This window comes from Monodelphis domestica, chromosome 8 (assembly GCF_027887165.1).
Source record: "Monodelphis domestica isolate mMonDom1 chromosome 8, mMonDom1.pri, whole genome shotgun sequence".
Classification (NCBI taxonomy): domain Eukaryota; kingdom Metazoa; phylum Chordata; class Mammalia; order Didelphimorphia; family Didelphidae; genus Monodelphis; species Monodelphis domestica.
Window position 1 is genome coordinate 179499359 of NC_077234.1, and position 19809 is coordinate 179519167.

The 19809-nt window shown below is 36.7% G+C and overlaps 1 long non-coding RNA gene across 3 annotated transcripts in view; it reads right to left on the reverse strand.

The window, feature by feature from the left end:
- The window catches only part of LOC103105573 (uncharacterized), a 90387-nt gene that overhangs the window by 49269 nt on the left and 21309 nt on the right, over positions 1 to 19809 (reverse strand). For all 3 annotated transcript variants that reach the window (XR_008914200.1, XR_471345.3, XR_001624155.2), the window contains 2 exons: positions 3620 to 3759; positions 2702 to 2896 (listed from right to left, as the gene is read on the reverse strand). This is a non-coding gene — a long non-coding RNA (uncharacterized LOC103105573). The remainder of the gene's footprint in view (positions 1 to 2701; positions 2897 to 3619; positions 3760 to 19809) is intronic.

Below are 19809 nucleotides of genomic sequence, written 5' to 3' on the forward strand. Positions count from 1 at the left end.
CTGCTAGGTGTGAGGTGATACCTCAGAGTTGTTTTAATTTTCATTTCTCTGATTATTAGAGATATAAAGCACTTTTTCATGTGCTTATTAATAGTTTTGATTTCTTTAACTGAAAATTGCCTATTCATGTCCCTTGACCATTTATCAATAGGAGAATGGCTGGATTATTTTTGTACAATTGGTTTAATTCTTTATATATTTGAGTAATTAGACCTTTGTCAGAGGTTTTTGTAATGAAAATTCTTTCCCAATTTGTTGCTTCCCTTCTAATTTTGGATGCATTAGTTTTGTTTTTACAAAAACTTTTTAATTTGATGTAATCAAAATTATTGATTTTGCATTTTGTGATTTTTTTCTAGCTTGGTTTTAAAGTCTCTCCTTTCCCAAAGATCTGACACATATGCTATTCTGTGTTCACTTAATTTGCTTATAGATTCCTTCTTTATATTCAGGTCATTCATCCATTCTGAGTTTATCTTGGTGTAGGGTGTGAGATGTTGATCCAAACCTAATTTCTCCCATACTGTCTTCCAATTTCCCCAGCAGTTTTTATCAAATAGTGAGTTTTGGTCCCCAAAACTGGAATCTTTGGGTTTATCATACATTGTCTTCCTGAGGTCATTTACCCCAAGTCTATTCCACTGATCCTCCTTTCTGTCTCTTAACCAGTACCAAATTGTTTTGATGACCAATGCTTTATAGAATAGTTTGAGATCTGGGACTGCGAGTCCTCCTTCCTTTGCATTTTTTTTTTCATGATTTCCCTGGATATCTTTGATCTTTTGTTCTTCCAAATGAACTTTGTTGTGTTTTTTTCTAATTCAGTAAAAAAGTTTTTTTGATAATTCAATGGGTATGGCACTAAATAAGTGGCTTAATTTGGGTAGGATTGTCATTTTTATTATGGTAGCTCAACCTACCCATGAGCAATCAATGTTTCTCCAATTGTTTAGGTCTAGTTTTAATTGTGTGGAGAGTGTTTTGTAGTTATGTTCATATAATTCCTGTGTTTGACTCAGCAGATAGATTGCTAAATATTTGATATTGCCTAGGGTGATTTTAAATGGAATTTCTCTTTCTAATTCTTCCTGCTGAAATGGGTTGGAGATATATAGAAATGCTGATGAATTATTTGGGTTTATTTTGTATCCTGCGACTTTGCTAAAGTTGTTGATTATTTCGACTAACTTTTTGGTTGATTTTCTAGGATTCTTTAAGTAGATCATTGTAAAAATAGACTCAAATCCAGGACTTCAATCCCCAGAAATCCTTGCTTCACTTCCCTAGAATACCCTCTAATCTCACTGAATTCTCACCTGGGCTGAGATCGAGAAGGGGTATTTAACCTGATTGGAAAGGCTTTTGGGACCTTTCCCTGTTTCCGCTTGTAAGCAGACGTAGCTCTTTTCATAATGTAGGTGAGGTTGTCTAGGCCCCTGGGCCTAGACATGTGCTTTCTTATCCTGTATTTTCTTTAATCCTTAATCTTCAATAAATCTCTAAAAATATAATACTACATGCAGAGAGAAACTAATTTCTACCTCTATCAGTATCCCCTATATTTTAATCATTACACCATCATATCATCCACAAAGAGTGATAGCTTGGTCTCCTCATTGCCCATTTTAATACCTTTAAATTGCTTTTTCTTCTCTAATTGCTACTGCTAGTGTTTCTAGTACAATGTTAAATATAGAGGTGATAATGGGTATCTTTGTTTCACTTTAGATTTTATTGGGAAGACTTCTAGTTTATCCTCATTGCAGATGATGTTGGATGATGGTTTTACATAAATACTGTTTATTATTTTTAGGAAAGGCCCTCCTATTCCTCTACTTTCTAGTGTTTTCAATAGGAATGGGTGTTGTATTTTGTCAAAGCCTTTTTTCTGAATCTGTTGAGATAATCATATGATTTTTCTCAGTTTGCTTGTTAATATGGTCAATTATGTAGATGATTTTCCTAACATTGAACCATCCTTGCATTCCTGGTTTGAATACTACCTGGTCAGAGTGAATAACCCTTGTGATGACTTGCTGGAGTCTTTGTGCTAGTATCCTATTTTAGATTTTTGCATCTGTATTCATTAGGGAGATTGGCCTATAGTTTTCTTTCTCCATTTTTAACCTGCCTGGTTTTGGAATCAGTACCATGTTTGTGTCATAAAAGGAGTTTGGGCTTTTCTGTCAGTCTCCCCTCTAGAGCTTTGACAGAAGGTCTCTCTCTGCAGTCTGTGGGGGAGGGGTGTTGTAGTTTGAGCTTCCCTGTCCTCTGGAGGCTTTTGATTGGATTAAATTACAGTCCAGAGGTCTGTGCCAGAGAGTTGTTGGAGTTTGGGCTACCCTAACCTCTGAAGACTTTTGATGGGATTAAGTTCAGCTGTGTTGGGCTGGATGTGCCCTGAGGCCAAAACATCCAGGAAGTCTGGAGCAATATGGAGGGTCTTAGCCCCTGTGACCAGGCTGTCTGCTCTATGCTTCCTCTCCAGCTCCTTCCCTGCCACCTGTTTTCCACACTCTGAGCCTGGTATAGCTCTGTCTGCAAGGTACACCCTCCAGATAAGTGCCTTTGCCAACCCAGAGGTTCCCGCTGCTGCTGAAGGCTTAGAGCTCTGGGGGTGGGGTGTGGGGTCCTAGGACCTTCCTTCTGCCTTCCCCTTAAACCCAAGTATTCTTGAATTCTGGCTTTTGGGGTGGCGTACCTTTTGTATTGAGTCCAGCAGGAGGGTTCCTTGGCTCTCTCTTGTTGTTAGATTTGATTTTCAGTCTCCTAGTAGCATTCAGTTTGTGATCAGTAAGGAAGGGTTTTCAGAGGTCTGAACTTCTGCTGCTTCTAAGCCAGCATCTTGACCACACCCATCCTCAGTGGTAATCTTTATAGCACAAAGTAAAGTGTTCTAAGAAAGAGAGATGCAAGTAGGCTTTCTCAAAAAAAAGTCAACAAGTATTGATTTTTGTATCAGCTAGATAACACAGTGAATAGAGTACAGTAAAAGGTAAAATTAAATCTCAATATATGAAATATTATATTTCAGTAGGTTTATTAATGATCATTAGAAATCAAGGAATAAAGATGGTACAAAATAAAGACCATGTACCCATGGCTGATTAGCCATTTCAAAATCCCCACTCACCACTGCCATGCTCCCTGACAAGGCCAAAAAGAAGGTGGGACCCTCCACATCCCCACCTAATATATCCCCTGTCTACAGGAGTATGTAAGGACAGGAAGTCAATGGCCTCCCGGGAAATTTAGTACTTTTTTAGGGTAGTAGATTTTCAATTACACAGCACTAAACCAAGAGTCAGGAAGATCTAAGTCCAAATATGGTTTCAGATAATAACTGTATGACCCTGGGCAAGTCATTTAACCTCTGCTTCAATTCCCTCATCTAGGGATATTACTTCAAAAGGGGTATCTGTCTTCAGGGTTGTTGTGAGGCTAGAAATAAGATAACTTTGCAAAATTTAAAGCAATATAGAAATGCACCAATAGCCTTGGTCATACTCCATAGGGAGGTGTCTTATGGAAGACTCCAAATGTTATACACTAATCTCATCAAATTGGCTAGGGAAATAGAGGGTGATCTCCCTAAATCATTATTAATAATATACTTTACCTTTATCTAAATATGTGCTGCTCCAGCAAATCGAACTGGAGTATCACGGCACGCTAGTCCAAATTCCCACTTCTGGATAGCTCTCTAATGACTTGGGGGGTTCCAATATTTGTCCATTAGTCATAGTTTTTATTCCCTCTCTAAAAATAATTTGGAAAGAAAAATATAAAAATGAACAATAGGATTATAGAATTTAAAAAAATAAACTTCCCTCTGAGAAAATGAGCCCCTAAAGCATGTAGGACTCTGACTTAGGAATCATTTTCAAGTAAACAATTAAATTTTCTTGAATGAAAACTTCTCCAGGAGATATCTGCAATATCAAAAACAATCCACAGTAGAAATCCCCAATGAAAAATATCTTGAATGAATCATTGTATACCCAGGGCACTTTGAGAAGGATATCTTTGGCAGTGTTGGAGTTAATGATAAATCAACTATTCATCTTCTGATGAAAAAATCAACCCGTCAAGTTTTCCCTGCAAGAAAGGAAATTATTTGAGGTTTCTAGGTCATCAGGAGATATCCTTCTTAAGGACCTAAAGTGCAAGAGGAAGGCAAATAACCTGTTGACTCATGCCATGGTAATGCATGCATCTTAGATAGCTAAATCTAAAAACAAAAACAAACATGACCATGCCCCAGAAAGGTATGAGTCTCTTAAAAATAGAATAGGCACTTAGAATTGATTGAAAATCAGGTTCATATTTTCCAAATGACCCTCCCAAGATCATTTGTGCCATTGGGAAAGATGTCTAGGCCTTAGTTCTCATGACTGTATAAAGGAGAGATTAAATTAGATGATCTCTCAGGTCTTTTCTTGCTCTTAAACTGTCATTCTACTAGTGAAGAATCCTAGGAATTCTATTATCAGCTCTTCTATGAACAAGTGTGATTTTCAACAAGTCATGATTTGCAACTGTTTTATTAACATAATGCAAGACCTCAGAGGAAGAAATGAAGACTGTCCACAGGCTTATGAAAAAATGCTCCAAATCACTCTTGATTAGGTAAATGCAAATTAAAACAATTTAGAGATACCACTCCACACTACCGGACTGACTAAAATTACCAAAAAAGAAAATGATAAATACTGGAGGGGATGTGGGAAAACTGGGGCTTTCCACTTTTTGTGGAATAAATTGTGGTACAATTTATTATTATAAGCAATTATTAAAAATTATTGGTAAAATGGCACAAAGAGTAGGCTAGACTAGACATTCTCTGAGATCCCTTCCAGTTCTATGGTTCAGTATTGTCTGACTCTTCAAGACGTCACTTAGGGTTTTCTTGGTAAATATACTGAAATAATTTGTCATTTCCTTCTCCAGTTCATTTTACAGATCAGAAAACTGAAACAAACAGGGATAAGCGATTTGCATAGGGCCACACAGCTAGTCAGTATCTTAGACTGGAGTCTTTTTGACTTTAGGACTAGAATTTTATCCACTGAGCTACGTCACTGCCCACTGCTCAGCTCCCAGTTCAAACATGCCATGATTCTATGTGCAAATGATCAGGAACAGGGAGTAGCAGGGAAAGAATATGAATGAGGAAGGAGGAAGGGAGAAAGTGGCAAAAACATTCGAAGGACAGAAAAAGAGAAAAATGAATTAATTCATTGCTTTTGCTTTGGGAACATCCATCTATATCTAAATATACACATGCATATACACACCCACATGCACACTCACATTAAGCCCATAACTGATTACATGTTTCATTGCCAAAATTACAAGTAAGAGAGAAGGTAAGAATAGGAGAGAGAAAAAGGAGTGGCATTAACAAGAGTGAATGTGGCAGTCATTTCATAGTAACAGAGTAACCAGAAAGTGGATGCTGATACATAGAGCAGTACAATAACACTCCTACTTGTTGGCTACCCTTTAAAATATATATATATAATGCAATATTTTCTTTTCCCTCAATTACATGAAATAACAGTTTTTTAATATATATTTTCAGAAATTATGAAATCCAAATTGTCTCTCCTTCTCTCCCTTCCCTCCTCCCTGAGATGGTAAGCAATTTAATCTGTGATATACATACATGTAGGATCATGCAAAACACATTTCTATATTGGTCATGTTGTGAGACAATTTATAATAACCCCCCCCCAAACATACACAAATAAAATGAAGTGGAAAAATAGTATACTTCAGTTTGCATTCAGACTTCATTGGTTTTTCCTCTGGAGGTAGATATTTGGTATTCTTTCTGACAATTCTTTATTTTTTTTCACCCACCAGAAATATGAAGACTGAAGATCCCATGTCACATAGTTTTACATATATCAATAGAGGATTTTAGAAAAACAGTATCAAGCTACAGCTTTCAATCTGATTTTCCTAAAAATTAATATGAAGAGTTATTAATATAGCTGCAGTCATCAATATCTTCATAAATTATTGAACATCGGTCTATGTACTTCATGGTATTTCTGTGGCACAGTAAGTGCAGGATTAGGAAAAATAAGCAAAAGAATAATTTGGTGGAATATCTATACCTACCTACCTACCTACTTATATACACAATTATATATAATTAAGGAAATTTATGTATAATATACATAGTTATATATTCTACATAACAAATACATAATTATATAATATATATTAAGGAAAAAATAAGCCAAAGAATATTTTGGTGGAATATATATATTATACACACACACACACACACACACACACACACACACAATTCAAAGGGAAAAAACTATCTCCACCAAACCAGATATTAGGCTAAAAGGCTTTTAAGGTTGAATTATAGAGAGAAATGCTCCATGGTGGGGGAGGAGGGGAGTGCCACTTTGGCTCTGGAGAAAAAGGATGAAATTTGAGATTAAATGTTATCTTGGCTGGTTACTTCCTATATGACTTTGAATAGGTCATTTCTAGAGCCATAGTGAAAGCAGCAACGGGCTGTATCCTAGAATGATAACATTTAGGGTTATACTTCCAGGGGTCTACTTTGTACCCAAACATCAAGATTCTCTATTGGTCTATATCTCATGGTGCACTTCCTTTTCCTTACCCAAACCCGGGGTATTCTCCCTTGGACTTGGTTGCTGTTATTATGCCTTCTATGAGGATTTACCTTTTTTTCCCCTAACCCCCCACCTCTAGATGGTGTAGGATTTTTTTAACCCCGCCTCCTAGTATGTTTGTACCCATATCAAACTCTCCTTTTCCACATCCCTCTCTCTTCCCACAATTGTTCCAAATCAAAGAATTCATAGATATAGCACTGTTTATTTAACCTCTTTGGGCCTCTGTTTCCTCATCTATAAAATGAATGTACTAGATTAGATGACTTCTGAAGTCCTGTTGCCCTCTAAGTCATATGATTGACTATTTATGGAAATCGTATTCACTAAATTATTCTCAACTTCATTTTGCTGGTGGAAATGAATCAAATGTAGCATCTCTCTGAACTTCTGAAAGTAACCAGATGTCATAGAATCATAGGGCTGAAATGCCCCCCAAGAAGTCATCTAATCCAATATTATTTAGTCCTCTATGACATATTTGCCAAGTGATTGTCCAGCTTTTTTTTTTTTTTGGACACCTCTAATAAAAATGAGAGGGAACCTTCTACTTCCTTGAGGCAGCCCATTCCATTTGGGAATACCACTGATTATTATTGTATTTTACTTATTGTTCAGTATATCGATACTCTACTTGCTATTCCTTCCACACACCTGTCCATTGCCCAATTCTGTTCTGTTTGCACTGGCTATCCCCCCATCTCTGCAATAGTCTCCCTCCAAACTGCTAGGGCCTGGCTTCCCTAGAATCTTTCAAGGCTTAACTCAAATTTCATCTTCTGCAGAGCTTTCATGGAAACCAGTTTACCTAGATGCTAGTCTCTTTCTGTTGAAATTACCTTCCATTTGCATCCTGTCTCCCCATTAGATTATGAGGTTTTGGAGGACAAGAACTCTCTTTGCCACCTCCCCCCCCTCACAGCATCCCTCCCCATTTTTAGTGTGGTACATAATAAGGACTTAATAAATGCTTTTTGACTGTTTGATTAACTTCAGAGGAACTGAAACTTGTCTTTTCCCATTCCAGTGAGAAGTAGAGCTGCCAACGGAGAAGAGCAAGGTGTGGGAGGTGGAAGAGACCCTATCATTCAAGCAGAGAAAGCCAAAATCTTCCTGCCTTGGTCATAGATTATAGACCTAAGTACAAGACTTCCAGCACAACCAGTTTTCTCCATGGCTTATGTTTCCTTTTCTACTCATTGAACAACATAAACAGTAACATATAGAGAGATAGATCTATAGCTTTATCTATTCATCTCATCTAGTCTTTAAGCGAAACAATAGAAGAAAGTCTGGAATGTTTCTATTCTGGAGACACTTGCCCAAATGTAAAGAAAACTCCATTGAAACTGAAGTGCTTTATAAGAATGAAGTGGGCCAGAGACAGGAAGCAACAATCAAACCGGTCCTTGGAGCCCTCCATAGGCACTTTTGTTCCCAGGGAAGACGAAGCCCCTTTTGCCTTTGACTAAGGCAGCAGGGAGGTGGAGGGGAGTGCCCTCGACTCAGTGCCTTAGAAAAGAAGGAAGTGGCAAGGCTCAAGGGCACATTGGGTTTGTGTCTTTTCAGTGTTCTAAAGAAATCCCACAGCAAAGAACTTTTCACAGCCTCTGTGGAGAATTACTGGAGGGATCTGCATTGGGGGGGGGGGGGGGGAGTAGGAAATCAATAGCCCGGAACAGGCACTATGAGTCACCAATGCCCACCACAGAGAGCGTGAATACGCATTAAGCACAGACCTAGAAAAGGTTACATATGAATATTCAGAGTTGTATTATGCTAAAGAAGGGACTGACCTACTAGTCCTGGAAAATATTATTGGCTTGTATTTGCCAAGAGTTTTACTCCAGAGTCAAGTCACACACACACACACACACACACACACACACACACACACACACACACACACACACACACGTTTGTTTTTATTTATCTCTTAGTTCTGTTCCCTTGGTTACAGCCAGCATCCCAGTTTGTGGGAAACTCTGGAAGGGAAAATGCACACATGGGCTCACAGACAGGCACCTGCCCAGAAGCTGGGGATAGCTGGCAGTTTCCTGAGAGGGCTAAACCTCAATGAGCTGATGGGCAGCAGTAGATTCCTTGAAGGGAAATGAATGGTGGCATCAGGAAGACTCCCAAGAATTGGAACATAAGAAGGAATAAACAAATGACTCTTTACTGAAGATAAAGTAAGATAAAGTAATATGCTTTAAAGTGATATTAGGAGGAAAAGTTAAAAGGGATCAATTACTCAAAGTTTGGGGGCCAATCAGGAATACCTGACTAGTCATTTTAAATCATTGAATCTAGAATCTTAGTATAAGAAGGAACTTCAGCAGCCCATTCGGTCTCTACCTATTCCTGTACTGATGTCACTTCTACAAAATTACCATCTAATGATCATACAGTCTCTGTGATAAGATAATCATTTCTTTGACCAAAGGAATGATGGGCTTTTGCTAATGTGTTTTCTTTGGAGAGACCCATTAGTCCTCTGATAGTTGAGTCTTGTCTTAGAGATTTGAGATTTTGGGGGTTTTAAAGGTCTGCTTGATTATTGTCCCCATTCTACAGATAAGAAAACTGAGGCTGATAGAGTCTGTGACTTCCCAGGGTTAATCAAATAGTAATTGGGTCAATCAGTCAATAAGCATTTATTAAACCATTTTTATGAGTCTGATAGTTAAAAATTTTAGAAAAAAAAACAGTTCTTGCTCTCAAGTAGCTCACTTTTTAATGAGGGAGGCAGCATGCAAATAACAATGTACATATAAAATATATGTAATATAAGCAGAACATAATCTTGAATACAAACTCAAGTCTTTAAGTCCCCAAATCAAGCACTCTATTTACTGAGCCACTTAACTATCTCCTAGAAGCAGCCAGAACAGAGATGTCAAGGAACCTAGACTAAGTGATATGATGGAAAGCACACTGGATTTTAAATAAATGGCCAGTACTTCTGTCTAGGAGAGAATTATTCTTGCTATAAGCATTATTTTAAATGAATTATGAGTTTCTAAATCCCTCCAAGGGTGAATACAGCACCTCAATTAATTTATCTGAGATCACCTTGTAAAGGAAAAAAACAAATATAGGTTATTCTCAATATGATGATAATCATCTCTGTCATCGTCTTTTGTCATTATGGTATGAAGTCTAGTACTAATCACTCATATAATTCTTAAGAAATTGTCTTTCACTCCTTTTTTAAAACCCTTGCCTTCCATCTTAGAATCAACACTAAGTCTTGGTTCTAAGGCAGAAGAACAGTGAGGGTTAGACAATTGGGATTACTTGACTTGCCCAGGGTCTCACAGGTAAGAATTCTCTGAGACCAGATTTGAACCCAGAATCTCTCATCTCCATTCTTAGCTCTTTATCCATTGAGCCACCTAGCCTTTTTTTTTGTCTCACAACTGGTAAGAAGTAAATGACTAAATGGTACATACTAAAAACATGGATCCTCCAAGACTGTAGAACTCAAGATCAAAATTTAGAGCTAGAAGAAATGTTAGTAATAATCTCATCCAATGTCTCATTTTATAGACAATGTAGTGGTTGTTACTTGCTCAAGGTCACTCTGGTTGTAAGTAGCAGAGCCAGAAATTGAATCCAAATTCTCTGTCTCAAAATCCAGCAATTTCCCCTCAACATTGTCTTCTCTCCCCTGGTCTTCTTTGTTGTTATTTCTCATTCGTAACAGTTGTATTTGACTCTGTGATTCCATTTGGAGTTTTCTTGGCAAAGATACTAGAGTGATTTACCATTTCTTTCTCTAGTTTATTTTCCAGATCAGTAAACTAAGGCCAACACGGTTACACTTAACCTTGCTCTGGGTCATACAACTACTAAATGTCTGAGTCAGAGTTAAACTCCTGAAGATGAGTCTTCCTGACTCCAGACCCAGCACTCTATCCACTGTGCCACATAGTTTCTTTCTAGCCCATAAAACAAATATATATATATATATGTGGTGCCATCTCTATGCATATGTATTTGGATATACAAATTCTAGACATTCTGAAACTTATGGATTTTTTAAAAAAGTCATTGTGGTGTGAGATTTCCTCTCTTTTTCCATATACACACACTGACATATTTATGCATAATATATATGTATGTATACACACAGTTATGAATCTATCCCTCATCTGTAAAGTGGGGAACAATAGCAGTCTTCTATCTAAAACAAGTCTTAAAGCCCCAAGGAAATGGTAGCTCTTCTTCCCCCCACCTCTCCCTGGCTAACCAAGAGATAAAGAATCTTCATAAATTGCTAAAGAGGGCTGCGAATGGGGTAGGCTAACTATGTTCTGGGAAGACAAGACAAGATACAAATTACAGAAGATTTTGGGTCCCTCCAAAGAAAACACATCAGCAAAAGCACATCTTTCCTTTGGATTGGGAAATGATCTTAGCATCAAAAAGGCTAGATTACCATTTGTTGTCAATTTTGCAGAAGTGATATGGGTACAGGAATAGGTAGACTGAATGGTCCCTGAAGTTCCTTCCTACACTAAGATTCTAGATTCAGTGATTTGAAATGATCAGTCAGATATTCCTGAATGACGCCCAAACTTCAGGTGCCTGATTCCTTTTAATTTGTTCTCCAATATTACTTTAAAACATTTCACTCAATCTTTAATAAGAGTTATGCCTGTGTATTTGCACAGGCATACACATATGAATATACTATATATCCATATGTGCATGTATATATACATATATGCTATATCTTTTCATATATACATTTATATCTATATAGAAATATAAACACTAGTACATGTATGCTTATGTTTATAGTTAATTCATATATCATTTGGCTGTGTGTAATATGTACATATATGTGTGTATATGTGTGTGTGTGTGTGTGAATGACTACCTTGGTTTCCACTGCCCAAAGACCACATAAGTCACATTTCATCCTTCAGCCATTGTTCAGCAAAACCCTTAAAGGGGGTTGAGCTTATTTAAGTTCTTTGCCATTGGCCCTGACCCACACCAATTTTGTTTCCCCGATTTGAAGTGGTCTCTTGTACCTCAGGTCCAATAAACCTCTTAACTGATGGATTATCTTTTACAAAAGAATATTTACTTCAAAGTTTTAACCAAAACACACATACAAACATCCCTCCTAAAATCTAGAGGAACATAAATTGTCTCCCCACCCCCCTTGGGTCATACACACACTTTTATCACCTCAGTCTCTGAGAAGGGCAAAGGGATTAGATTTATAACTTAGTTCAGCTTCTGTGTAGTTTAGTTTTACCAAATTCCAAGTCCAAAGCCCACTTTCTGTTCAGGTCCCATGGACCCTGCTAGCCTAACAGCAAAAACCAGCCTGGAATTCTGCTTCCAAGGCCACCATGGCTTTAGTCCAAGTCCAGCCCGGATTCCACTGGCTGGGCACTGGGCATAGAACTGAAAAAAAAAATACAAAGAAAACAAAATAGAACAAAGTCACCAAACCAATTTCTTGGGGAAAAGAGGAGATAACCCTTCCCCCAACTATCTGAGTTCATGGCACCCATACTGTGGGTCAATAAGATCTTTACTCTCTTGGTTGCCAAAGAAAAGGAATAGTGACTTTCCTAGTCTGATTGTTCTAAAGATACATCTTATTCTGCCTACAAGCAAATCAAAAGGGCATGTTCCCATCCACATAGTAAAGTAATGGAGAAAATATTTTCTAAGAAGCTGGTCCTTGACTTCTTCCATGAGTGTCTCCATATTAGGTGATCTGGTCATATGCAAAGCCCAGTTACATATGCAATAACTTCTTTTAAGAACTTTTCCCAGGGATAAAGGCCTAGGAACATAAAACTTGTTATATACATATATATATATGTATATACACACATATAGATATACTAATTATTTCATAAAATAATGATATTAATGTATTTAAACCATAGTTTAATTTTTTGAATATTACTGTACTCATAAGTACCCACAATTATATATATATGTATTGAATAGAAACATAAGTATATGTGTAATAATGTTCATATTTATATATAATTAATTTACTTTTACATCTTTCAGTTTTTTGTGCTTGAATTTTAAAGAATTTAACTTCTTTCCTTTTTTTTTAGTTTATGAGAAAGAGGCTCAAAGAAAAATCTTAATGGAAAAATCCTTGTAGAAAAAGGAGAGAAGGAAGGAAGGAAGGAAGGAAGGAAGGAAGGAAGGAAGGAAGGAAGGAAGGAAGGAAGGAAGGAAGGAAGGAAGGAAGGAAGGAAGGAAGGAAGAACAAAAAAGAAAGGGAAGGAGATAAAAAGTGAAGAGAAAATGAGATGAAAGAAAAGAAAGACAGAGGTTTTGTTTTCTAAACTATCTTCAGTGGTGTCAAGCAGGTGCAGAAATTGTTCATTTTCAAAAAAATAACTGAGAAAACAATGATGGGAAAGGAAACTCCAAAACATATAAACAAAGCTTTACCACCTGTAAGTTTGTCTAGTCATTTTTAGTTTCTGAGCCATCCCTATTAACACTTTATGCTTTTTCTGATACTTTACATTTATCTTTCCAAAACATTGAAGATGGAAGGTTTATCCAGACAGTGACAATGGTCCTTACATTTTACTATATTAGGTTCCTCCTTAATCATCAAATTAAATTAAAATTTTATTTCCTGAAAGATTGATTTTTACTTAAGTTGCAAAACCTAAAGAAATCTGTAATTTTGTCTTTATGTACCATCCTTTTGTCAATACAGAGGACTACCCTTTCTACCTTAATGGAAGATCAGCTTTGTTAGTTTGTGTGGACAAAAAAACCACCTCATTATTCTTTAGCCTGATAGCAAAATGTTCTAAATTTAACAAAGCTGTTCCTCAGACATTATAAATAGACATGTGTATATTTGTATATATATATATATATATATATACATATATGTGTGTGTGTGTATTTAAAATGATGCAAACATGTTTATAGCTTCAATTCCTCTTCCAATGACTCATTCTTACATCTTTATTGAGTATAAACATATGTAGATTTTATATATACATATATATATGTGTGTGTGTACCAATTTGGTCCAATACAATGATCCCCTGAACTGGAAGATGGGAGAGCTTGATTTAAGTTTTAAACATTGTTACTAACTTGGTAATGTTACCTTGGGCAACTCATGCCCAAGTTATATATTCAAGTCAGAAAGAGGCATTATATTTTAACATACTTAGAAGAGAAGGCTACAGATAGTTTTGTACCATTTAATAAAAAAGCTCGCAGCCCACATTTTATGCATCATCCAAGGGAAGGAGGGAAGAGGAGGTATAGCAGTACCATCATTTACATTTTATTTATCATTTCCTGACATCTTGCCAGTTTCCCTTCTCTGGTCCCTTTTCTGCTCCCGCGACACTGCTCTCTGGACTGTCTCTCCAAAAAAGAGCACTCTAAGTCTTACAGCTTTGAAACTCTGTTTTTGGGCTGTTGAGCTATCCTAATTGGTGAATGAGTGCAGAGTTACCTAACCCAGTGTTTTGTCTAGCTGGCCTCAGAAGGAAGTTCAAATCCATCTACTTCGAACATGTTATCATCTGGCCAGCCAACTCTGAGTGTATCTCTTTCATAGCCTTCTATTTTCTTCCTTTCTCTGGGAATAGTAGCCAAATCAATACTACTATCCACAACTGGAAAGGTTGTGACAGTTGATTATCCTTCTCTTCCATTCATCACTTCTATGCTTCCACAGGCCAAATCTCTCTTCACCAGTCTTCTATGTTTGTCTCCCTCTGCCTATTAGAAGGCAAATTCCTTGATGGCACAGAGAAGACTCATTTTTAATTTGTATTCCTAGTACTTATAATGACAGGCATGCATGTAGTAGCTAATTAATAAATGCTGCTGCATTCATTCATTCATTCATTTTTTTTCAGTTTTTGAGGTAAAAAAGTATCGTGATAAAAGGGACTTTGTAAATGTACATTGTCTATTCATATACACATGCATAAATAGACCCTTGAAAATGATACATGTATACATATAACACATAACATTTTACCCCATCAAGCTATTTTTTCCTCTAACATGCATCACATTTGGATAAACACAGAAAAGATTGGCAGGTACATTCAATACATTGCTAGCTAGCCCCTTGAGGGCAGGGCTTCTTCATTTTTTAGCGTTGTGTCCACAGTACCTAGCACAATGCCTTAAACATAGCAGTAGCTTAATGAATATTTGTCGATTGAAAATTATATTACCATTGTGCTTCTGGTCTATTTTGGGGCTGTGTGCGGTGTCAGGAAAGCATCAGACACAGGGCTGAGCATGGTACCACACCACTCTTGCTTGAGTGAAGGATTCCTATGCTGAGAATCCAAATTTTTTAATGAAGCAGAATTTTTTAGGTTGGGAATAACCAAATGGATCAAATCTCTGCTTTTAACTGGCCTATTAAGTCTCCATGTTGACCCACAGGCAAATAAATGCCTCTTCTGTTGTCCTAGTTCCACTTATATAAGAATTTTAGAGCTAAAAGGGACAGACTATAGACATCATTGGCCCAATCAATTCATTAGGCAAATCCAAAAATCGAAGCTCAGACTTACCCAAGGTAACACTAACACATTAGTAACAGAACTTTAAAACAAAAATTAAACTCTCCCAACTCCCAGTTCAGGGTATCTTTGTACTGGACCAAATTGCTCCCCAGATATATTCCTCAACTGAAACCATGTAGCTTAATTCAATACTGGAGCCTGGTTATTTCCTCAGCATTGCACAAAGCTACCCTAATCACATGGGAGGAAACCAAGGCACTAAAGTTACCTAACTGAACCCTGCTAGCACTCTTCAATAATGAGTCAGCCTCTTCAATAATGAGTGTGTAAATGCATCCAGTAGGAAAAGCATGGACTGGAATATGGATGACAAACCAATACCACCCACAAGATCATTATGCTGGTTGGTTTTTATTTATGCATGAACAGTGTAGCTTTCTTAACCATGGCATGAGGTCACTATTGCAACTATTCTCTGCTGGCTCAGTGAGAGTCATACCAATATGATTTAAATTGTCATGGAAAACCTCTCTCTCTCTTTCCCTCCTCTTTCTCTCTCTCTTCTTCTCTCTCTCACTCACTCACTCTCTCTGAGTCATTTATTTAAATAGTCTCTTCTCAGGGTATGTTTTTTTAATTATTAAATTTTTATGGGGCTGGATTCTTGGGAGCTCTTTAGTTCACATAATTCTATATTGTTTCACACCACACATGCTGAATGACTGCTATTTCAATAATGAAAGCATCCTTCCTGGATAGCTTAGGAAGACATCAGCTGTTGTTTCAAATGCCCATCACTGATCACCCCAGAAACCACAGGAACAATTCTATTTCCTGCTGGAAGAATGAGCATAAAATGGCCCTTTATAGTCCATCATGCTATTTTATGTCTGTATGCACATCTCTGCCTTAAATTAGCTTCTCTGTGTGAAGATCTGTAAGTATTACATTAAAAAAATCAATCTGTTAAGGATCATAATTAGGCACTGGTAAGGAATAGCACATGGCCAAAAAAAAAAAAGAAAAACAACACTGCATCTGATTTTTTAGTACATGCAAATGACCCACTGGTACTACTCATACCTGACTATCTGACAAGAACAAATTAAGAGATCAAATTGGTTCTAACACTAGGTGAAAAAAAAAAAACATGAATTTTGGCTCTCAAAATTCAGCTCTCCATTTTTATTTTTTCCACATAAGATCACAAAGTTAGAACTATTAGAAACTTTTGGAATCCCCTTATTTTAACCCTCATACAAAGAAGGAAACAGTACAGGGGCAGTTAAATGATTAGCCCAAGGTCACATAGGAAGTAAGCAAACACTCTGGGATTGGAATCCACATTCTTTGCCAGTATCCAAAATCATGTCTAGAGCCAATTTTCATTATACCAGTACACTGCTACTTTCTTTTTCTTCAGAATAACACCAAACACATACTTATTCATTGTGATCATCAGAAAAAAGCGTTTTTCTCTATTGGCACATGGCACTATACAGCCAGATAGAGTTCTAGAGTAAGAAGATGGCATTGTGAAATTGTACAGAATGCGCCAAGACTCTTACCATCCTTTTGAATGTTCTTCTACTTACACAGATAGATTCTCCCTTCTTGATATCTTATCGGCTTCAGGGAGAGGCTAGGCACAAATTTCAATCTCCTATCCTTTGGAGGTTAGCAGAGAAATGTGGGAAGGAGAAACTTCTAATTCTAAGTCACTAAAAGCTATCAGACAGTCTGGCAGAGGGCCATTTTCTTTTGATTGAATTACCCTCCTCCTGGGGCAGGTGGGTAGCATAATGGAAAGAGTGACAGGTCTGAGTCAGGAAGATCCACTTTCAAATCTGGCCTCAGACCCTGCCTAGCTGTGTGACCCTGAAGTCACTTAACCCCAATTGTCTAGCCCTTGCTACTTTTCCATCTTAGAACTGATACTAAGACAGAGAGTAAAAGGAAAGAAAGAAAGAAAGAAAGAAAGAAAGAAAGAAAGAAAGAAAGAAAGAAAGAAAGAAAGAAAGAAGAAAGAAAGAAGAAAGGAAGGAAGGAAGGAAGGAAGGAAGGAAGGAAGGAAGGAAGGAAGGAAGGAAGAAGGAAGAAAGAAAGAAAGAAAGAAAGAAAGAAAGAAAGAAAGAAAGAAAGAAAGAAAGAAGAAGAAAGAAAGAAAGAAAGAAAGAAAGAAAGAAGAAAAAAGAAAGAAAAGAAAGAAAGAAAGAAAGAAAGAAAGAAGAAAGAAAGAAAGGAAAGAAAGAAAGAAAGAAAGAAAGAAAGAAAGAAAGAAAGAAAGAAAGAAAGAAAGAAAGAAAGAAAGAAAGAAAGAAAGAAGGAAGGAAGGAAGGAAGGAGGAAGGAAGGAAGGGAAGGAAGGAAGGGAAGGAAGGAAGGAAGGAAAAAAGATAGAAAGATACAAGCAAACAAACAACAAGAAGAAACTGGAAGAAACTCTCTACCTCATATTCCACTGTACCCTCAGATACTCTCCATCTTCAACTTCACTTTATGTGTTCATAATATATTTCCATTCTGCCCCTCTCTTTCCCCTTCTCCCATTGCATCCCTCCTTCTCACCCCTTGATTTAATTTAAATATTTTTAAGATATCCTATCTTAGTCAACTCACATTCATGCCTTCTATCTATATTTCATTCTTCTAACTTCCTTAACAAGGTTAAATTCTTAAGAGTTATAAGAATCATCTTTCCTGGTAGGAATATGAAGAGTTTGATCTTATTGAATCCCTTCTGATTTCTCTCTCCTATTTACAATTTTAGGCTTATAAAGAGTCATATATTTGGGAGTTGAATTTTCTCTTCAGTTTTGGTCTTTTCAACAGAAATGCTTGAAAGCCCTCTATTTCATTAAGTATCTACTTCCCCCTTGAAAGATTATACTTATATTTGCTGGGTAGATAATTCTTGACTGTAATCCTAGAATTTTTGCCCTGAGGAATATTATATTTAAATCTCTCTGCTCCTTTAATACAAAAGCTGCTAAACCTTGTGTTATTCTGACAGTGGCTGCACAATATTTGAATTCTTTCTTTCTGACTGCTTACTCATTGACTTAGGTTCTCTGAAAACTGGCTATGATATTTGTGGGAGTTTTTATTTTGGGACATCTTTCAAGAGATAATTAGTGAATTCTTTCAATTTCTATTTTATCCTCTGATTCTAGAATATCAGGACTGTTTTCTTTGACAATTTCTTGAAATATGATGCCTATGTTCTTTTTGATCATGGCCTTCAGGCATTTCAGTAATTCTTAAATTATCTTTCCAATTTATTTTCTAGATCCATTCTTTTTCCAATGAGATATTTCATATATTCTTGTTTATTCATTCTTTTGATTTTGTATTATTGCTTCTTGTTGTCTAATGGAGTTATTAGCTTCCACTTGCTCAATTCCAATTTTAATGAGTTCTCTTTTTCCATTTGGACAATTTTGCTTTTTAATGAATTCTTCTCTTCAAAGATTTTTGCATCTTTTACCATTTGGCCTGTTCCATTTTTAAGGTAATTTTTCTTCATTTGTTTTGTGCCTCTTTTACCAAGCTTTTTTATTGTATCATTTTTATTGTATCATTCTCATTTGTTTTCCCCAATTTTTCTCTATCTCTTTTATTTGATTTTTCAGATCTTTTTTGGTTTCTACCAAAAAAAATTATTTGGGGCTGAGACCAATTCACCTTTTTTTTTTGAGGTTTTGGTTGTAGTTCTTTTGACTTTGTTGTCTTCTTCTCTGTTTGCATATTGATCTTCCCTATCACCAAAGTAGCTTAATATGGTCAAATTCTTGTTGTTTGCTCATTTTTTTCCGACCTATTTCTTGACTGTTAACATTATATAAAATTTGGATTCTATTCCTAGGTGAAGCTATCCCAAGCTTCAGGGTTTTTTGTTGTTGTTGCTATTGTTTTCAGAGCTAGTTCTAGGGATTTTTAATTTTTTAATTCTTCCCAGGTAAAATGATCTTAGGAGAGGTGTGGTCACTGTTTTCTTGGACTGGGCTCTAATCTGTGAGCTACAAGTAGTTTTTTTTTTTTCTCCCTGGAGCTGAGAACAGGGTTTTCACTCCTGCTAGTCCTCCTCACCCTGGAACTACTCTGTGGAACTTTGTATGGTCAATGCAACAGAGTATTGCACCCAATGCCAGCAAAAGGTCCCCTGTAATCTCCTTCTAACCAATTGTCTGCCTCCCTTACCTTCTGTGGTCTGATAGCACTGGAAGTAATCGTTCAGTTGTTGCCAAGGCCAGGGTTTTGTCTGTGTTGTACCACATTCTACACTCATCTTGGTGAGGTAGAACTCTAATAATAACCTTCTAAGCTGTTTTGTTTCATCTTATTCCTTTATTAGTCCTGCCACTCCAGAATTGATTGTGAAGTATTATTTTAAAGTTGTTTGGAGAGGAATTTGGGAAAACTCATAAGTCCCAACCTTTCCTCTGCCATCTATCCTTTTGTGCATCACCTTTTATATCATCTACTAGTCTATCCCTTATCACTCTCTTCAAGGTAAGGGAATATTAAAAACATAAAAATATCTGAACTTCCAAGAAGATGCTACCCACTTTTCTCTACCAAAAAGTAGAGGAATATATAATCTTGAAAATCTATGAGACCATT